Here is a 14,726-nt window from a genome sequence, read left to right on the forward strand (position 1 = left end):
ACGTCAATAGAGCTTTCTCTGGAGCCCCTCGGCCTTGACCTCAAGTGCCACAGTAAAAGAAAAAGAAAATGTGGGCAATAAATAAACCCCCCCCCCAAAAAAGAGAGCTCTATGCCCTGCATTCAGGAGAACTCCAAGGAAACATTAAACCAAGTTCACTCGGCCTCTGTTTCTAACATCTTCACAAAGCACTGGAGTCAGTGAGCCTAACAGAACTCGGGTTTTACAGCCAGCTGTGTTTGAAGACAGCAGTACTCTACTTAAGAGAGCCCAAGGTGAGCGAGCGGCTGCCAAATAGCCTTTCCGTGTGTGAAAAGCAAGAGGATGAAGACTTCCCAGTAGGGAAGATACTCAAGAATTCACCCAAGCCAGCTCTCTGCTTCCAGGCAGCCAAGGCCCGCGCTCCCTCGCTCCATCCTCGACGCCCTGAGCAGCAGGTGCCCTGACCCCCAGCCAGACCCGTTGCAGCTCCGACAGCCTCGCCCACTACTTCTGTGCGAACAGCGGGTAACAAGCACCAGCGCCTGAGCGTTCCCTGCCTTTTTGCTGCGGAGGATGATTCTGAGCTTTACTGTTCGCCTCCTTCTGCACTCTGAGGTCAGCCTGGCTTCTGGGAGGACACTCCTGGGCTTCCGCATAGAGATTTGGGTCAAAATGAGCAGGAGGAAAGGACCCCAGAAGTGGGTGAAGCAGAGGCTGGAGGGCCTTGGGGGAGTGTTTGAAAAGCCTTGCAGACTGGGGCTGGGCAGCATGCAGAATGTAAGCCCAAATAATTCTGGCTGCAAAACCCATCTTTTCCCCCATTTCCCTGAAAGACTTGCTAAGTAGAGAACAGATTTTTGTAGGATACATTTTTCCTGCTCCCCTAAGTCCCTGTGGTCACTTGCTTTGGGCCTCCTGAGTGGCTTTGTAAGCACTGGGATTCCTACCCTGGTGGGGGGGCAGCATGCGGGGGGTGGGGGGCAGCATGCGGGGAAGAAGGGAGAGTGGGGCTGCGTTGGGGGCCCTCTTCCCTCCCACACAGGACATCTGAGAAGTGCAAGTAGAGGACTTGATTTACTTCCAAATTACTTCTGATTGCACGGGCTGTGTTCTTTCAGCTGTAACTGCTCCAAGACCAAACCTCCAGGGCGTGACCTCATAAGCATGACGCTGGTGTTTCCACAACAGGTCTTGGGAGGCTGTGGGGAGTGTGACAGGCTTGGGAGGGGCGGGGGGCAAGAGCACACGGCCTGAGTCAGTCCCCATCTCAGGCATCACCGCAAACACCCGGTCATCGTGAGGCTCGCCAGTGATTCCAAGGCAACCCAATGCCTTTCCACTTCTTTTTCTTTCCAAAATGATGAAGAGCTCATGGGAATCTTTGTGGTAGGAAGTAGAGAGTAAAGAAGTACCACAAGATATGGAAAGGTGTGCTTAATTATGGCTATTCTAACACAGTGTCTATTTCTTTTTACTTAGACTCTCGGGTTCTCAAACTGGGAGGGACTTCAGAAATCAGCCAGTCCGGCCCCTGACTTTGCATCCTGTGATCACTATGCAACAAACAGGCCAGTGGGGCAAGTGACATAGCCCCTGAGGCCAGGTGAACAGCAGGACCCAGGACCTGTGGTGACACAGTGACATGCCACTCCTCTCACACAGGGACCCGGACGCTGCCATCCCCAGGGAAGCTGTACCCGATACTGATGCCAGGGTCTCACCCTCAGAGATGCCGATCTCAACAGTCTGAGGTGCAGCCTGGGCATCAGGACTGTGGAAGCTCCCAGGGGATTCTAAAACCAGCCAGGAGAACACTGACCTAACGCTGGAGACTGTTCCTGTGTGCTTTCTAGGGGGAATGCTATGTACTGAATGCTTGCGCACCCCGCGAATTCAGATGTTGAAACCCTACCCCCCAAAGTGATGGTATTTGGAAGTGGGGCCTTTGGGAGGTGATTAGAATTAAATAAGGTCATGAGGATGAGCCCTCAGGAATGGGATTAGTGCCCTTACAAGAAGACTGGAGAGAGAGCTTGCTTCTTCTCTCTCTCAGTCTGCCCTAGGGGGACACAATGAGAAGTGGACAGTCTGCAACCCAGAAGGGTGCTCTCACCAGAACCAGACCGTGCTGGCACTTAATCTCGGACTTCCATCCTCCAGAACTGTGAGGAATACACTTCTGTTGCTGAAGCTACCTGGTCTGTGGTGCCCTGTTACAGGAGCCCAAATGGACCATGACAGGGAACAGCTGGTGAGCACGAGCCACCTCATCAATAGCACCCCCATGCTTCAAGGCCCCGACCAGAAAGGCAGCGGGAGGTCACGGGAGAGGCTCTGAGTGAAGCGCCTGCAGACCTCTGCTTTGGCTCAGATGACTCACCAAGTGACCGGGAGGAAGCGACAACTCCCCAGGGGCCACAGTGCCTCCTGTGTAGAATGAGGGCATTGAAATGGGAGAGGACCTCCTCTGTTCCTTCCTGCCCGCATGCTCAGCAACTCTGAGTACCTTTCTCAGCTCCAGGCTCCAGTTTCTTAAAACTCGAGATTTGCACAGCTTCATTTTTTCCCTTTATCACAATTTCCCCTCTTTTTTCAGTTTCCGCTCGGTTTTCTTTTTTCATCTCATTGAGTGGAGCACTCCACATATGAAAGCCAGCAACCCTGGGCTTGGCCAGGCTGTGGGCAGAAATCAAGTCACGGGAGCAGTTAAACCCAGCTCCAACCGGCCAAAAAAAAAAAGAAGCCCCTGATGCTCAAACAGGAAGTCCAGGCCCCGCAGCCACCCTAACAGATTTTGTTTCTGGGACCCTCTCTTCCCCAAGAGGCATCTCGCAAGCATTCGCAAACCTGTCTGCCAGGAGCATCACCGCGGGCATCTGCTCTGCAGGCTTCCTACGGCTCAGGCGCCCTTCTTTCTGGGAACTCCACTGACAAAGCCTCTGGAGGAAGCTTCACAGTTCTCACTGTTGCCAGCGCTAACCTAGAAAAGTCAGGTCTAGGCAGGGTGCTGCCTGCTGTAGCTGCCTAAGCCGTCAGTCCTCAAGGGACCAGCGTGGAGCCAGGTTCCGTGCAGAAGTGGGGAGGAAGGCTGTCTCCTCCGCCCTGCTGCCTCGCTCTCCCAGGCAGTGTTCCTAATGCCCACGATCGCTACGTCTGCCCTAAAGCCAATTCCTCCATCTTCCAGCCGCACTCCCTCCCCTCTGGAGCTCAAAAGCAATCGGAGGTGAGTAGGGTGGCGAGAAGCAGAGTTTTCGGCCTCTCTCTCCTTGTTCAATAACATGTATACATAAACATATACATATACACACGCTATATACGTATATGTCTATATAGTATATATAGATATAGATAGTGTATATATAGTGTGTGTGTGTTTATTTTATTTATATATTTGTTTGTTTATAGGGAAAGCAGAGGCTCTGGCTCACTGATTCTGCAAGAAGCCACTTCAACTCCCAGTCTGTTTGGCCAGGATTCCCTGCTTCATGCGGGATAAAGATCTCTCCCTCCACTCTTATTCCTCATAATTTCAAAGAATAACCAACACCTATTAAGAGTTCTTGAAAAGACTTTTCTTAATCCAATAATTCTATCCTAAGGAAATACAAATGCAAAGATATTCATCATGATGTTAAAAAAAACAGAAGCAAAAGCCCTAACTCCGATAAGAATATCCGTATAGTGGAATGTTATGAAGCCCTTTAAAATAACATTTTAAGGCATTTAAAAAATTATACTTAATGAAGTGGGAAAATGTTTAAAAATAATATATGGTAAAATGCTTGTATAATAGTGTCCCAATTTAATAATTCCAAACAAAACCATAGAAAAAAGACTGAAAGGAGTTATGTCAACATTCAAATAATGGTTATTTCTAAGTAGTAAATTAAAGGGTATTTTTATTTGTTTCTTTGCCTCTCTACAAAATCTAAACATCCAATCAACAAAGTCTGTATATTTATGTATTTTTTAATATAACAATCTAAGAGCTGAAAGTCATGCTGAGAAAGGCAGAAGCATTTCCACCTGGCTCCTGGGTGGAGGGGTCACATGCTGGACTCTCTCCATCCCCCAAGCAGCCGACATTTGTTGATCACGTATGGATCAGCGCAACCCAGGATGGCAGTCCATGCATTGCTTACATTCACCTATTCCCTCGTCTCCACATGTCTTTGAGGCAGGTGCCATTATAACGACTCATCCACAGATGAAGAAACCACTGTTTAGAGAGACAGGATCGTCTTGGGCTGCAGAGCCCAAGGGTCAGAGGCCCATATCCCTGCTCCATGGGCTACGCTAGGCTGCTGGCCACCTCAGTGTTCCCCCCAAGAGAAAACAGTTTGCAATTAAAATCGAAGTGCCTCAGAGGTAAAAACGAACACTCACAGAGTAAGCAGAGAGAAAACAGAGACCAGAGAAAGCCCTTCCCACAAGAAAAAAGGAAGGAGCTATTTTTCTCAGTGCTTGCTCCTGTCTCCCCAGCACAGATGTCCCCAGCGTGGGAGCCAGAGCCGCTGACTCTCTTTGCTGAACTTGATGGGACCCTCTGCCTCCTGTTCCTCTGCTCAAATAAGAAGCTCAGGGAGATGGACCATTGCCTCCAGTCCCAAATAAGTGGTAAGAACTAAAATTGGGAGTTCCTCTCTTTGAATCCTAAAATCAGAACCGCAAGCCAAATCGCCCAGTGTAGAAGGAGAACAAAAAGAGTCCCATCACTGTTGCCAGCTGGAAGGGGCCCCACCAGCCCGGGGAGCACTGTTTCTGCAGCACATTCTCCTCCAATCAAGATGTCCCAGGGTTCCCTGCAGCTTGAACTGACAGAAGCACAGTGCTCTTCTTTCCAGACGTCTTGGGTTAATTTCTTTATTTTTTCTGGCCCACATTTTGAAGTCTTTCCAGCCTGATGGACTGAAGTGGAAATTACAATCCTATCGGGTCTGTCCAAAACAGATGCCACATAATCACAATCATATTAGTAAAGCTGGCAAGCGTGGGTACGAAGAATCTGAGGAAGGGGAGGGGGAGAGAAAAAAAAAAAAAACTAACAACTTCCAGAATGTCTCGACTGATTGAACGCTCCTGCCTTGAAACAGGTTTCCTCAAGAAATCTGAAGTTGGCTTTTTCCTATCAAAACTCCAAGTAATTCCTTTTCTATTTAAGATTTTTCTACAGTTTGGATGAAGGGAGTGAAAAGAGGGGATATTTTCTTGAATGTTTTTGGACTTCACAGCATTCGAGGTCTTATTTATGCGTGGGTTTCCAGCTGTGCATGACATAAGTCATTGAAAACTGGCACATCTTCCCATTAGCAAGCACAGCACAACCACAAGCTTGGCAAGAAGTTCATGTTGCCAGATGCCTTCACTGTTTCTTAAACTATGTATTCAAGGCACTCCACTTTTTTTTTCTTGCTGGAAATACTTTCAAAGAAGAACACAATGTTTTGGGTTGCCTGGCCAAAGTTTAGCTGTACTTTTGCATCTTTGCCAAACTTCCTGTTTTTAGCAAAACAATTTATTATCTTGCTGGTTCTTTACCCAAAAGGATTTGCAGGCACAAATAACTACTTGGTTTCCATGTCTTTTCAGAGAAGAAACTCATTTGCTTTCCCACAATTATTCTGTAGATGCAAGAACAGAAACGTATTTAACCTGTGGGAGTGCTACTGAGGTATTGAAAAGGATTTAATTACTCAAAACCTCTACAGTCTGAACTTTAAAGAACTGATGATTATTTTTGGTGTGTGCAAGGAAAATAATTCTTTTCAGGTGGTTTGGCAAGATCACAGATTGGCCACACGTGGCATTGTAGAAGCAAGTTTGGAGTGATTTGGGGTTCGGAAGCCAAGGTTAGACTAAAGAGATTTGATTCATCAGTAGCAATCAAAGGAGGCATTCGACCAGACACTGTCATGCATATTTCATCTCCGATTACTAAGCTACACAGTCACCTTTTCGACTTCACTGAAAAACAAAACAAAACAAAACAAAAACTAAACAGTGAGAGCCTTTTCCTTCCCCACCTGGCAGCCAACTAGCCTATCAGTGAGTAAATAGATGGAGAAGAAACTTAAATGCTCAAATTGATTAGAGTGAGGTGGCCACATAGAGTCTGTTTTCTTCTACAAAACTATCTTAGCTATAACTAGAACATGTGTTATCTTTATCCACTCATGCACACACACACAGATACACTTAGTCATTTAGATAGGCTTCAGTAGTAATGACCTGTATGTACTGTAGCAGAGCAACATTGATAACGGTGTGGTTAATCCTTCAGCAAAGTGCATTTAATTTCTAGGGTAGAATGTATTTCAACTTAGAAGTACCCAACCACAGTTTCTCCACATCTTTCAAAAATTACTTCACACTACCTGCCAAGACCAAGGAACTGATAAGGTCGATTTCCTGTATGTTCGTGCTTCACAGATCTTAGAATTCTTTGATGGTGACTTAGCAACCACATAAAAACAATGGCTCCCTAAAACAGAGTGAGTCAAAGAGTAAGACCCTTCAGAGGAAAGGGTTAAGATTAATGAGAAAGTGCAGTGTAGTCTGACAATAGATGAGCGAGTATCAGCACTTTGGGAGGAATGGTTCTAACTCGAGCAAGATAGGCTGAACTTCTATCTTTCCATTTATGAACTGTTCCTTCAGATGAAAGCAGAGAGAAAGACAGTATCTATTAGATAGATTGTTAGATAGATAGATAGATAGATGATAGATAGGGTATATATGTGTTGTCTGTCTGTTTTCTTATTTTTCTTCCTTTTTTTTTTTTTTAAAGATTGATGCTTTGATTCTCTTCAGCAAAGACTGGTCCAAGAAAAAAAGGAAGTCCAAGTAGCAATTCAGCGGGCTAGGGAACATGTATTGAGGAGAGAGTTAAAAGGGGAGGTTTTCATAACAAATTATCACTCTATTCAAGCCCTCGCAGACGTTGTAGCTTAGTATACGGCTACAGAAGGTGGCCCAAGATTTCTCATAAACTCTTCTAAAAGGTGATAATGTGCTCTTATTATTAACCGTAGGGCATGTGGCTTTAAAGAGTTACTTTTAACATTTAAACATAAACAATATCAGTGCTAAATATAGGATCAAAGAAATACTGTTTCCATGTGGAGTTGCCAAAGCACAGAAGCATGGCTGCAAAGTACAAGTTTCCTTTGAAGGGGATGTTGCTATCAATATTGCTTACTCAGCAGTCTAGTAATATCAAAATACAGTGCACATATAGACATACATTCATTATATCCCGCCTGGCATGAGAAAGGTTCACTCCTCCAGCCTTTAAAACCAAAATCCAACATCCCAGACCAAAACCTTAAGGGCCCCTTCACTAGCAGTTTTCAAAATGAACAGATTTAAAGTAATGTTTGAAGCCTGTGGTATCAGAATTTATTTCTACAAAGTTAACTCTATTTAATATCCTTGGCTCTAAGCTTAATTTGCTAAATCGTGCTGTTTTTGAAATTTATTGCAAAATTATTGTTCTCCAGGGAAATAATTACCATTCGTCTTACTTCGATGGTATTGCTTTCCTCTGCATGTGAATTTAAGTAAGAGATTTAAAAAGCAACTCTGTGTTTTGAGTAAGTATCAATCAAGACAAGGTGACTCTGATATACTTGAATTTCAGTGAACATATTCTGTTCACTTGAATATCCAATTTTCTGAATGAGAACAGTAGGGTATTAAAATTAGAAAAGAATCCTAGGAGATGACTGCATGTATCTACTTATTTATACACTACCTTGTTGCAAAAAGTCGTCTCAGCAGCTTAGGAGCATATATAAAATATAGCTACAGAACATAAATTAGAAGTAAGCATAAAGCAAAAGAGAAAACACTAGGGTAAAGCCATAAATGGAGCCAGGAATGGATTGAATATAAGCTAGTGAACTTCTGCAAATGAAGCACAGATTTGACTCTCACACTCTTAAGTTTCAAGGTAAAAACAAAAACCTGCTCAAGATTAAATGACTCATGAATAGGAGGTTCTCAGAACTTTATCATGGAAGTTTAAAACATTTTATAAATGATTCGTTTGTGAAATAGACAATGGTTTCTAGTCTCCTCCACTGACTGTTGTGTGATCACTAGGGAGGCAAAAGTTGACCACACTGCATCTGTTTCTCGGTGCTTTGCTAACACATCCTGGTTGCTTTCTGGGGAATTGCCTATCCCCTATTTGTGTGAAGGTGCTGTGTCCCTGGTCCTCCTAGTTCCCAGCAACATTGGCTCTTATGCAGATTGGCAATAATAGAAGAGGGAAATGGCTGTGGCTGACTCCTTCCCAGTGGAAGTGTGCTACCAAGGAAGTGACTGGTTCATAGTAATGCCTTGTTCCAATTCCTCTCATAGCCTGGTTCTCCCACTTCCCCATCAGTTCTTTGAGCCATTTAAAGATCCTCCAGTGGGGCTTCCCTGGTGGCACAGAGGTTAAGAATCCGCCTGCCAATGCAGGGGACACAGGTTCGAGCCCTGGTCGAGGAAGATCCCACATGCCGCGGAACAACCAAGCCCGTGCGCCACAGCTACTGAAGCCCGTGTGCCACAACTACTGAAGCCAGTGCGCCTAGAGCCCATGCTCCACAACAAGAGAGGCCACCGCAATGAGAAGCCCACGCACCACAACGAAGAGTAGCCCCCGCTTGCCGCAATGAGAGCCGGCGTGCAGCAGTGAAGACACAATGCAGCCAAAATAAATAAATAAATAAATAAATTTATTAAAATAAAATAAAGATCCTCCAGTAAATTTCTTCCCTGCTTAAATTAGCAACTGTTGCCTACAACTACAGAACACTAAATGAAGTACAGGTAGGACAGGCAACTCAAATGCAGATGGGTTGAATAATGTGTCTGGGCCCCATGAGGTAATTTTAGGTAAAGTTAAGTGGAACCCTGAGAATCTAATACCCAGTTTACAGCCATTGTGATCCTACTCGGTGCAAACTGGATCCAAAGTAGAAACAGTCACTGGTGAAGAGCATCTCTGTCCACAGCAATAATCTCTACCAAAGAATATAGACCCTCTTTCTTCATTAAAGCTCTTAGTATCTTCTCTTTCCTGTGTAGGACATGGGTGTATTTAGGCAAACTTTTGGAGCACTCTACTACCATAGACCCACTTTCAGGGTTATTAATTTATTTATTTATTTTTGGCTGTGTTGGGTCTTCGTTTCTGTGCGAGGGCTTTCTCTAGTTGCGGCAAGCGGCGGCCACTCCTCATCGCGGTGTGCAGGCCTCTCACTATCGCGGCCTCTCTTGTTGTGGAGCACAGGCTCCAGACGCGCAGTCTCAGTAGTTGTGGCTCATGGGCCCAGTTGCTCCACGGCATGTGGGATTTTCCCAGACCAGGGCTCGAACCTGTGTCCCCTGCATTGGCAGGCAGATTCTCAACCACTGCGCCACCAGGGAAGCCCCCACTTTCAGGGTTAGATGTAACATTGTTATTAATATTATAACACCTTCTTTTTGTCCTAGTAAATAATGCCCAAATTCAACATTGCTAAAAACCCAACACATGAATAATGCTTTATATGTTATAAAGAGTTTTGTGCTGCTGATGAAAATTGTTTCTCCCATTAAGAGTTCTGGACTGAAGAGCTAGTGGAACAAGAACTACCATGTATCCAGAACAGTCCCAAAGTCCCCCGAGGCCATGAGAATGTGCCCAGTGGTGTCCTGGTAAATGTGTCACAACTCACTCTCTAAAAAAGAAAAAGCCGTGACTTGTAGTGCTTACAAATTTCTGTGGTATAAAGACTCCTACCATGAGCAATCTCAAGCTACCAATGGAATGTCACTGCCCGTGGAATTGGTAAGAGAATGCACACAGGGTGCTGGAAGCTGGTGCGAATAGGCTCCGGTGCACCACTAGAAGTGAGATGGGCTGGGACTTGGGACCCTCTACCGGAGTGCTTGGACTTGCTCCGAGACAAATGTCTCCTCACACAACAGAATAAAAAGAAACTATAAAGGACTAGAAATAACTGTACACATGCACAGTGGGGGCAATTATGAACAATAAGATACAAAAGAGCCAGAAACCAACAGCCACTTCTGAGGTGCCCAGAGCAAAAGCAGGGTACCTCGCATGATCCCTGCACACAGCACCACCAAGGGGGTGGCCAGGCCACCTAAGCCACACCTCTGGCCACTGATCCGCCCCTACCCTCACCCCATTTAAGGAACCAGCTCACCCTGCCTCAGGGAGTGAGCAAGGGAAACTCTTTCTTGTTTTCACTCCCTCGTGCTACAGTACGAGTCCCAATAAAGCCTTGCTTGAATTCCTCATCTGGCCTCACGAACTTCTATTGATTAAAGAGTCCAAGGACCCTAGTGGGAAACAGAAGGGTCCCTCCTAGGTCCCTCTCCTCCAGCTGGGCCCAAGGAAGGACCTCATTGAAGGTCCAGCGATCCATTACTCTTGTGACTTATGTTCTTCTACTAGAAGGAGCCATGGAAACCCCCAAAGTGAGGTTGATCTCTGCGAATCAGTCGACTAACTAATGGGTAATAGGAATCTCTCTGTCCACCTGTCTCAGACTCTTCCTCTGGAACATGAAACCATTCATCATGAATAGACATCGTATATGAAAGGCATCTTTAGTTTCTTTTCAAGAGAAAGTTTCCATTTAAAGGCAGAGGGAGCTACCTTGTCTGTAAAAAACAAGTTGAAGAAAATCTATGCTATTTTGCAGGGAAAAAAAAAAAAAATCACTCCTCGAAGGCGGTGTACCAAAGTACCTAAAGTGCTTAAAGCACACAGCTCCCAAATCCAGCATTCTGGGTTTGAAGGCTGGCTCCGCTTTTTACCCGTAGTATCTGCCCTTGGGCAAGTAACTTAAGTTTCAAAACCTCAGGTTGTTGTTTCTCTGCAAAATGAAAATGATAAGAGGGTTTCCGTGAGAACTCAGATGATGCAGGTAAAGGGCTTAGCCTGGGGTCAGACTTGGGGTATGCTGTTCCTGTCACTTCTCTTTGATGGTCTGGTCTGCCCTTGTCACGGGGCTCTGTGTGTTTGGGTTTCCTTTTCTAAGATACAGCAGCAGCCGATAGAGTCCATTCACCCCAGAAAGGGGTATGGTAAAAAGACTGTTAAGAGAAAACCTGTCCTAGCAGGGTGCTTTCAATGGGCAAAAGGGCACGATGATAAGCGCCGGCGAGGCATTCCTCCCCACCTTGTGGGAAAGAGCAAAAGCCTGGAACAGGTGCAGTCACGGGGGCCCCAGGAGGGGATGGCCAAGAGGATGAAACTTCCATTATCAGGGTTTGGCTGAAAACCATTAGAGCCACATTTCCAGTGGAACTTGTAACTGCTTACTCATCTCAAATAACTTAAAACATGTCATCGCCACTCGCGGCCACAGGAATGAATCCTGCCACAGACTGGAGATCTGTTTTCTTCCTTAAAGCCCTCAGAGTGTTCTGCTTCAATTCCCTGTATGGGATGTAGATATATTAAATACAAAAAAAATAATAATAATAACCATAAAGTGAACATTAAGGTTGAGAAATGAGGTCCAAGGATGCCAAGAAATTCAAAAGTAAGTGTTCCCCCAGCAGCTCTAATTCAGCCATCTTTGCAGTAATGCGTCCTTTCTGATTTCTGAATCCTCAGTGGAATGCCCATTTCATATGACTCTAGGTCCTTCAGCTAAGCCAAGGGAGGGATGCTTGGGGTCCCTCCTGCTCCTTCTCACTTCCCCAGGTCATGGGAAAATCCTGTCTCAGACCCTTCCACCGAGCCCTTGAATGAGGCCAGGTATGGCAAAGCATGCTCAAGAGCCCAGAGTGAGGGCGGGGGGCAGCTCAGCCCCAGGAAGCTGGACCAGTTCCCTTCCCTGGCCTCTCCCTGAGAGACAGGAGGCTACTCCTGGCTCCACACAGCAAATGTATCCATGCAGATATCCAGGATGCATTAGTGGTTCGACACAAATGACGTGTTCATGCACCTCTAGGGTACATTACTTGAAGTGGCTATAGCAGCTGGTGGCTCTTCTTCAGGCATAATTTATCTATTGTACTTTACTTAATGTGCAAAATTAAATTTATGCTGAATCCATGTGTATTACCTACTGTGCATGAACAGCATGAAATATACCATAAAGCAAATCAGCACAGAGCCATGCTTTTAATTGCTAATGGCTTTCAACACACTTCTTTGTGGTCTAACCAAACTTGGAGTCCATTCTACATTAAGAATCCTGTTCATATCAAGGTTGAAGGTGCTTCTCCCCAAGACCTTCTGGAGAACTGAAGGATCAAACCGAAATCCTTTTAAGCCAATCTTTCTAGAGCCTATGTTCTTTAGATCACAGATTCTGCACTTTTCACTAATATTGTGATCAATATGATTTCTACAAGGGACATGATTTTGCTGAAAAATAAGCAAATCAATGTCAATTTTTTAAAGTGGAATATAGGAAATAACCCCAAGATTCAGTCCAAGTTCTGTCACCGCCAGGCTGTAGGACCCAATTTGGGTTTCTGGCTCCATATATGAAAGCACAGCATTTGGAATGGCTGATTTCTGCCTCTAACAAGAAAAAAAAAAAATCTATGCAATCAAGTATAGTGAACTTAACAAAAACAAATCTCTCAAAGGAAGCTTGAAAAAACGTGGTATAAAATACACTTGCACACCCTCTCGCATATCTAAATTCACACCAAGCAGAAATTAATTCAAGTTTGAAACCTGATTTGAAAAAGAAATTTGGTGGAGGAAACAAAGGGAGAGAATAAATACACGAGTAATGCAGAAACTTAAACACAATTTTATCTCTTCCAACAATAATTATTCACATCTTTTATGTTTCTTATCATTTTAAAGTATGCTTTGTACAACTACAGAGGCCATTTTCCATGGGGAGAAAAAGAAGTTATTTGCTCTGTAGTTTACATTTGTGCTAGAAAGTTAGCATATGTAGAAATGTCATGTTCTTCCTTGAAAATAATTCGTAACCTTCCCTACGTAAAGGACAGAGGAAAAATAAAAACAGTGACTATATTACTTTTCAGATGTCATCTTTACATATTTTTTCAGTAGATGACTATTAGTATAAAATTTTAGAAAATATATCAGCCTTTCAAAGCACAGTATTTTTGTAAGAATAAGAAAGTTCTGTTAGGAAGATACAGAGTGATAATTTTACTTGTTTATCTGCTCTTCCTCATCTTGTTTTCCATAAGAAAATCAGAATATTATTCACCAAGGATTTTAATCTGACATTTTAAATGTTTTATTCAATTCTATTCCTTCTTGATTTTATGTGGTTTATGGCTGAAAAACTAAGATGTAGAAATAAATTGTTTGCTTTCATATATATATATATATATACATACATGTGCATACATGTACATGCATTCTTTCAGTCACTATCGTATTGAATTCAATACACTGAATAAATATGCATGTAGAAATAGGTTTTCCCATTACTTCTGTTTTTGCATGTATAAGTTATGTTGTTTTGCTGAAAGGTCTAATAAATATACTTCCAGAAGTGAAATGCATTATTAGTAGCATCTGGATCTTGATTTGTTTGTTTTTTTTTTTTTCTGGAAAAGATGTGTTCAGTCAAATTTGGCTCAGTAGTAAACATTAATTGAGCAGCTACTTGGTGTAAGACTCTGATCTGAAAAAAATAACTTGGCTCCCGCTTGTGGGAGCACACACTTCAGTGACAAACATGGACACGCACATGAATAACTCTAGTGCAAAGTGAATAGTAGTAAGTGTTAGGATAGGGTTATGTCAGAGTGGGGGGCACTCTGGGGCTCTAGGAATGTATGGAGGCCACGGTAGATTGAGAACCGAGTCTAGGAAAATGAGTATAACTTTGGCTGGAAGACTACTGGGGGAAGCAGAGTGAAGAGCACAGCAGGCAGAAGTAACTGCTTGAAGAACAATTTGGATAAATGAAGGGAAGGTCAAAGCACCAAACTGTGATGCACCAAAGGCACACTCACAGCCTTTAGCGAGGCTGTCTTTGACTGCCTTAGAATGGGTTTAAAAAAAAAAAAAAAGCAAAGCAGCGATGTTTCCTTTTTCTAGCCACAAAACCTTCATTCAGATCTTCATGGTCACAGGTTTCCCGGGTTTGAAAAGAAAAATTTTCTTTCTTACTCCACAAAGGTGATACACTTTTATCCAGTGGTCCTTACCTTCTTTATTTCAGCTAACTTAGCTGCAAAGGTGGTTAGAAGAAATGAGGACGTTATCAAGCTCATTTAAAAATCCCATCTGTGGTATTTTACTATTAATAGATATCTTTTGGAATAATACTTTTCCTAGGTTTATTCTATGCTCTCTAAAAACAGGAATTCTTTTCCTCCTTCCCTTCCCTCTCCACGCCCCCCCCCCCCTTTCAACATCAAGGGACATGAAGGTGAGACACAAAAGAAGGTTGGAAGATACCTTCTTTTAATTGAGTATTTGCATGATATGGGTCTTAACAATCAAAGAGGCTTATTGTCTTATAGCTTCTATAATATTCTCCCACTTTCCTCTTCTCTGGACAGAATGCATATTTACCCTGTGGCCACAGGCTTGATCTTCCCATCTCATTCAACACTAGAAGGCTTTGTCAAAGGAGAGGTCAGTAGCCTCTTAGAATCTTTTGGAGATAGATCGAGCCTGGTAATCATTGCCCACAATGGGGTTATCTGCTATCTGCCAGGGTTGTTTTCCTGAAAGATATCTGATCAAACTACACTGCAGTCTCTAAAAGTACCCAAGG

Source organism: Eubalaena glacialis, chromosome 14 (assembly GCF_028564815.1).
Source record: "Eubalaena glacialis isolate mEubGla1 chromosome 14, mEubGla1.1.hap2.+ XY, whole genome shotgun sequence".
NCBI classification, from domain to species: domain Eukaryota; kingdom Metazoa; phylum Chordata; class Mammalia; order Artiodactyla; family Balaenidae; genus Eubalaena; species Eubalaena glacialis.